Source organism: Hippichthys cyanospilos, chromosome 12 (genome assembly GCF_059441005.1).
Source record: "Hippichthys cyanospilos isolate Australia breed blue-spotted pipefish chromosome 12, RoL_Hcya_1.0, whole genome shotgun sequence".
In the NCBI taxonomy this organism is placed as follows: domain Eukaryota; kingdom Metazoa; phylum Chordata; class Actinopteri; order Syngnathiformes; family Syngnathidae; genus Hippichthys; species Hippichthys cyanospilos.
The window spans coordinates 3605381-3613370 of NC_142380.1; positions in this window are offsets into that span (position 1 = coordinate 3605381).

Here is a 7990-nt window from a genome sequence, read left to right on the forward strand (position 1 = left end):
GAGTTCATACGTCAAGGCCGAGAGTTCAAGGAGGAATTGGTGCATGGTGAAAAAATTAATACGTCATAGAGGAGAAGTTCAAGAGGAGCTCATTTATCATGGGTGAAAAATTCTCAAGGAGTTCATACGGTATGTCGTGGATGATGAGGTATTACGTCACTGCTGATCAGTCAATTCATACTTCCGAAGCTTAGGAGGAGTTCATGCATGATTTTTGAGGTGACGGAGGGAGTTCATACAGCACGAATAAGGAAATGATGAGCAGACGCTACGTCTTATGACAGGAAGATTTTGCACATAATGGTTCAAGATTTTGAGAAGGTGTTATGGCTGGGGGGTGAGGAAGGAGTTCATACGTCATGAATAAGAGGATAAGTATGTCTGTCGAAAAATATCAACCGGATAAGTGGACAAATCACAGACAGACGAACGTACAGATGAGCTCAATGGAAAAAATGTGGAGCTTTCATTTTCTTCACGTTGGAGCGACCCCGGCCTCTGCTCTAAAATGTTTTTTGTGGCGCGTGGTGGGAAAAACGGCGAACGGCAACGGCGGGGGCAGCGCCCGTGGCCTTTGAGCTGCCTTGTGCTCCGTTTTCAGCCGCCTCTCCCCGCTGCAGCGACGCCGCGACGCTGCTCATCCATCATGTAGCACTGCGAGGGAGGACATACGCAGTGGGTGGGATGGGAGGACATGATGAAATGTAATGGACAGTATGAACATGTCGAAAATGTATGTGATGTACTGGGACACGTGGGGGCGTATGGAACATGACTGAGGGGATTTTTTTGTGTTTAGGAGAACTGTATGTTGCCCTCAAGGGCGAGGTCATACAAAAGGGCTGAGGTGATATTCATATGTTATGGCGGAAGGGTCAAGGAGGAGTTCATACGTTATTGATGAAAGGCTGGCAAGGAATTCATCTATCAGAGGTCAAGATTGAGTTTCTGTTTTGGCTAAAAGAACCAGGAAGAGTGCTTACGTCACGTATGGCAAGTCAAATAGGAGTTCATACGTCATGGCCGAGGAGTCATGAAGGGTTATACATCATTGCTGAGGGTTTGCTTGAGCAATTCCTACGGCGTGGTTTTTTCATACATCATGGATGTAAGATCAAGGTGTTCATGACAGGTCATGAAGGAGTTCATACACCATATCCTAGGCTTTATGACGGAGTTCAAACAGTAGGGGTGAGGGCTTTAGGAGGAATTCATACGGCACAGGGGTCCTGAAAGTGTGGGTGAAAGGTTGAGGACATTTTATGAATGAAAGGTTATTGAGGAGTTCATACATCATGACATCATGTGTCATTGGATAAAGGGTGAAGGTGGAGTTCAAAGGTCATGGACAAGGGGTCGTGGAGGTGTTCATAGGTAATGTATGAGATGTCAAGGAGGAGTTCATACACATGGCTTATGGCAAGTGTTTCTGAATGACTTCTACATCATGGATGACGATGTTTTCATATATCATAATTGTAAGGTGTAGAAGAAAATCATACACCCTAGATGACACTTTAAGGAGTTGATGGTATAGATGAGAGGTCGTGATGGAGTTCATACATCATACATGAGAAGTCAAGGAGGACTTCATTCATGATGGCTTAATGGTCATGAAAGCATTCATACAATATAGATGAGAGGTTGGGAAGAAGTTCATACATCTCTGATGAGACATAAGGAGGAGTTCATACCTTATGGCGAGTCTGAAAAGGAGTTCATACACATTGGTGTAGTGGTCATTGTATACACTATGGGTCATGGGTTGAGGAGGAATCAAAAAGGACTTGATAAAGTCAAGGTTATGGATGAGAGGTCATAGAGGAGTTCATACATCATGAATGAGAAATCAAAAAGGAGTTATTACGTAATGGTTGAGTGTTTGAGAATGATTTCAAGTGTCATTGGCTGAGAGAATGAGGTGATGTCATTAGGTCACAAGACGTCATGGAGGAATTCATATGTCATGGGTGAAATCCAGAGGAACTTGTGTATCATGGTTGAAATTCCAAAAAGGAGTTCATACATCATGGCAAAAAAGTCAAAGAGGAGTTCATACATCATATTCGAGGAAGGCTTCATGTGGCATGGCATAGGAGATGGAAGAAGTTCCTACTGCGCTTCATGGTTGAGGGGCCTAGAAGGAGTTCATACATCATGGATGAAAAGCTTGGGATACCTTATGCAATGGATGAGAGTTTGTAGAGGAGGTCTTAGGTCATGGCCGAGCGCTCAAGGAAGAGTTGATACGTCATGGCTGGGAATAAGTATAATAAATTCATACATCTTAGTTAACAGGTGGAGTAGTTTCTGTCATTTATGACAGGTTGAGAAGTTCATACGTCACGGATGATAGCTCATGGAGAAGTTCATTCACCGAGGAACCAAGGACATGTTCATACAGTCTCTCATGGCTGAGGGGATCATAGGGAGTTCATACGTCACGGATGAGAGGTCGAAGAGAAGTTCATACGTCTGGCTTCAGAGGTCTTAAAATGATGTGTGCAAACCAATGATGTGATCTCGTTAGCGCGCTAACCGCAGACACAAGAACAAGGGCGATGTGCGCACACACGCCGGCAGCCATGATGGATGGCTCTCCGCTATTGAGGTCGCTCAGCGGGACTGGCAGACTGAACAGAGACCCCGTGCAGGCAGCGGTGGTGAGTCAGAGGGACGAGTAAATAGAACCCGGATGGAAAAAGGGCCGTCAGCGTGGGAGCGCATGTAGGCCCGATTCAGACGGCACAGCAGATGACCAGACCGCAGGTAACAGCCGAGGTCACAAAAAGTGTCATGGCGACCATCAGAAACCGAAGAGTGCAAACGATTCTCCTTTGAACACGATTTTGTAAAATAACTCCCCTGTTATACAACGATGCTGAGTTTTGATTGAAATAGTGTAATAAAACTCCTGTTATGTTTCTTTGCAAGGAACAAAAGAAAAGTCCTTGGGTCACTTTGACCCGGGGCGTATTTAATCACCAAAACTAGTTTGGAATTTTTTCGTTCATATTCGATATTTTGTTTTACGACTTGATTTGTGTTCTTTTCTCAAGAACAGCAAGAATGTCTCTGGGTCAAAATGACCCGGAGGTGTGGCATTTACTCAAAAGTGTCAAAAACTCACGCTATTTCTTTTTTTAATTCGAAGCTCACTCACAAATAAACAAAGACGATACTTAATGTATCCTTGTGTGTTACGTTTCACTGGAGTAATAATAAAATCTTGGGTCAATTTGACCCGGGGTCATGCGTAATTATCCAACTGTTTCAAAGACTTTTTTTGTGCGTGTGATCTTGCTAACTAACAAATTGTGTGATTCCATTTTCCCCTCAGCTGTATTGGTGGATCCTTTGACCCAAATTTTGCGAATCAAAATGTTGCAAAAGTGAATGAATGTACTAAAAGGTACTAAAAGGTACTAAAAATAACTACATTCAACATTAACTTTCAAACTATTCAATTTGACCCAACTCTGAAATACGATAAAAATTGTGATCAATTATTCAAAGCCAAATACCAGTGTTTTATCTGCCTACTGTTCCGCCCGTTGGCTTGTTGCCACGTCAGCGTATAAGGACACGGTTCCCTCAAATCAGAACCACCTGCACCTCCAGCGGGCTCCCTCTGGTTTTACCGAGCTCCTTGTAGCGTGAGCCAACACTCCTTGTTTGGACTAACGTCAGGGTCCGCTCCGGGGATCTTACATGAAACGTGGACTCTCACCCTTCCCATAGCCTCATACAAGTCCTCGTGGCCCCGTCTCCTCCTCTCTGCAGCGAGGGCCTCCGTATTTTTTAATTACGTACAGGAAACTCCTGTTACAAAGGACACTTTCTTGGTGGATCTGCAGGGGGAGGTTGTGAGAACTTCTATGTCCCAGCGGCCTCTTCGGTGCGTGGGTGGTACGGGCTGAACAGCTTGTACCGCTTGCGGAGGGTCAGTTGTACTTTTTTTTTTGCCCAAAGCCAAGATGGCTGACTTTTCTTTCACGTCGTAATATCATTTTATACAGTTGGATCGAGATTTACACATCAGCATGTTTTTCCCCGGTTTTCCAGCTCTAGGATTTTTTTTTTTTTGCTCCGGTGGTCTGTAACTGACAGGAACTCAAGCACTATTTGTTATCTTTAGGCCCAATAAGTCCATCTGGTTTTGGTTTGGTTCTTGGAGATCGCCCCTGGAGATGTGGATGGAGGGGACGACGGGGCAAGGCGAGGCGCTGGAGGGGGCAGGACTTTCCTCTCATTCTGTCTTTTTCTCTCTCTCCTCCTAAATTGAATTTCTCACCATTGCGACCCGGGTCTTGGACCGGGGAGGCCTAGAACTTGCAGCTGGCTTTCAACCCTGGGGCTTCTCAAAAGAATATTTGTAAGAAATCAGTATCATCTGTTTTGTCCTGCAAAGGTCTATATTTATGGAATGTAGCAAATCGTCTGTGAATATTGTTGTCAAAAGATTTTAAAAGTGAGGGATTAACTTCTTAAAATATGTATTGATTTGATCAAATTCATTATTTAATATTACCTAAAAAATTTATTGGAAAAAAACCTCTCAAATCAGTTGTAAACCTTTGCCTATTACAAGAGGAATGATGGCGTTTTCTTTTGTCATTTGTCGAATAGTGTCAAATTTACCTTCAACCACGCAAATTGTTTAATGCCATTAGTTCTAGCCATACATTTGTAGGTTGAATTTATTATAACCCACAAAAAAAAAAAAGATACGGTCTGTCTTTGTGGTCTGTGGCGTGATGATGACACTTCAAGACATAGCCATTAACTGGTGTCTATCGCCACCTACCCTCTTGTGGTGAAACATAATTCAACAAAGAACTTTCTGTTTGAAGACAGACCGCTCAATGGAATGTTGCAAAAATCGCAGGAAATCAGTGTCATAAATACTATTAAAATGCATCTCAAAAATTGAAATTATAATGGTTTTATATGGTCCAATATTTGGACAATGGGCAGTTTTGTACACAAAATCTCGCACGTCCAGCTGCAATCACATAGACATGTCAGAATCGTTGCATTTTAAAATTTTACATGTTTTAAACATCTGCTGGAAATTTCAGCTCCCTAGTGTTTTATTCTCCTATTGATTCTTTATGATATCGTAAAAAAAATTCAAGGAAATTCCATAATTTGTAACATAAGGCCACAAAGGTTAAAGAAATGCTTTTTTTTAATGGTCTCGCTGTATCATTGCTTTTCATCTTATCCTCTCCGATAAATCAGGGCTCTCTGCATAATACTTTCATTATCGTAGTTTGTCAAGACTTATTGGGCTGCAGGAAAACGAACTCATAATAGAGCAACATAGCAAATAACAATTTAATCGCCTTTTTAAAAGTCAAACTAGGCCTACCCCGCACAATAGACAATACCAGGAGGGCCACTCCTGCCAATATAAGTCAGGATGCAATGAAAAAAAACAACAATGCATGCAAACAAGACAACCTCGACTCTCTCACAAATGTAATCACTTTCAAGGAGACATGTTATGCATCGTTTTCCGCAATTTGTTAGTAGTACGTGCAACAAACCGGACTCAGTGGAAATCACCTTCCATATTTATTACCGAGCTTCCACAAAGGCCCCCAAGTCAACAATTTACCAAAGTAGTCTTGATATGTGTGCCGCAAGTCAGACGTTAACAATGTTAGCTAATGCTATCGGCGCTAAAGCACTGCTTACATTTCGACTGGCTGGATCGTCTGTATCATCTGTCTCTTCAAAGTGGCTCCGATTATGTCACTGGCTGAGCTGCTTATATATTTAATTAGGCAAGATGTTATGTAACGTTGGGGCGCAAGGGCAGAAAGAGCTCACTCACATTTTCAATAACATACAGCCAACTTGAGCTAACTTTGAAAGTGTCTTAATATCGTCGAATATAAATATATATTTACATTCAACTTGCAATAATAGCAAAAGTGGCTACGCTGTATAATTATATATCTATGAAATTTATATAGAAATATTTATGTCATAATTTGAGTTTTATGACTTTTGAAGGCTTTGCAATATGAGAGTCCAGGCTAAGCCAACCATGGAAGTCATTGTAAGGCCTGCAAATGTTATAAATTGGCCGCTAGCGCCACCCGGTGGTTTTGGGCCGCCAACACAAAAATTTCTATGGCGCCCTGTTTGCGACTTGCTGTTGACATGATTAATGCAAAAAATTGGACGAAATGCATGATAAAACATCAGGGTTTTCAATATGTTCAAAATTGACAATATTTCACATTTTGAATGGCAGTAAATGAGCCTGACATGGGCAAAAATTGGCACCTATAGGGTGTACCTCTGGATCCCCCTTTTGCAAACATTCACATTGACAGCAGTGTGTCATATTGAAAGTCGTCATGTTTCGAAAATCTCTGCAATATTTTAGCCGCCTACTGTTTTTTATATTTTCCGCCGATACACACACCACACCCACATAATCACACACCAACAACATCAAAAAGCCAAAGTTTTGTAAAAAGAAAAAAACAGCTCCAAATGATGATTCAATGATTAAAAGCCGTTGATTAATTTAATAATTGAGAATATTTCAAATTTTGAATGGCAGTAAATGAGCCTGACATGGGCAAAAATTGGCACCTATAGGGTGTACCTCTGGATTCCCCATTTGCAAACATTCACATTGACATCAAAAAGCCCAAGTTATGTAAAAAAAACAGCTCCAAATGATGATTCAATGATTAAAAACCGTTGATTAATTTAATAATTGATTACTTATCAATTAATTTGACACATCAAACACTATATAGTGAACAATATTTCATTCTCATGACAATATCATCTATCAGGAAGACGTAAACGTTGCTTCATCGCCATCCAATGTACATAATGGGCCTACTTTCCACATTACATTCAATTTGTCTCCAGAACTTCTTTTTATTGTTGCTGTTTCATGAATTCCTCCTCCTCTCTGGGGTGTATTTAATTCTTTGACAACATACAAAGCCCTGCGCGTAATCTGAGCCGCGATCTGTCCAAACATGACGCACATAAACACTTCCTTATAGGCCCGAGATGAAAGCGTGTGACTAACTCCTGGAAACTAATAAGGAGCATCTGAGGGAGCTTGTTGTATGTGTGTGTGTGCGTGATACAATTTATTCACCTGAGCAAATAAATGGTGAGTGTGTGTGGCGATGATTAGAAAAAAGGAGGCTTTCATTGAGATACGGTGGAAAGGAAGGGAAAAAAAAAAAGATGGAAAGGAGACTTTTTTTGTAGAGGTCACAGGAAGGGCAGAAAATGAGAGTTTGGTGAGGTGAACGTGACGATTTCAAGCTACGTTGCCGCAAAATATACATTCTGTTTGAGACAAGCGTGTCCTGGAAAATGGGACACTGAGCTCTTATTTTATGCCGGCCGCAGCATTAGTCAAGGATTGCTGCACACTCAATGGCCGAGAATGAGGAGAAATGTATATTTGGACAGACCTAGCAAAAAATAAAAGAAAATAAAAAAAAGGCATGCCAATGTACCAGACAATGCATGGTAGAAAATGCAGAGGGGGGAATTCTCCAGACTCACAGGCCACAATTTTAGGTACCCTGCAGAATCTAATGAGCCGAAAGCTAAATTAGATTTCCTATCTGATGTTAAATAAATAAAGTTTTTTAGCATATTCAGTATTCAACACATTTAGTTTTTTTCTTTACAGTAAATGGGGCAATTTAACTCAACATGACAGGAGCTTTTATTGTATGCTGGCTTTGTGGAACTATGGATGCAAATTTAAAAAAAAAAAAAGTCAATAGAATATTGAAAATTAATTTTTTGAAGATTTATATATATATATATATATATATATATATATATATATATATATATATATATATATATATATATATATTTATTTTTTTTTTTTTTTTTTTTTTTTTATTGTACATATAATTTTTTTACTGTACATCTTTTGTACACTATCTCAGTTTTTTTGTGGTAGGATTCGGGAAATTAAATA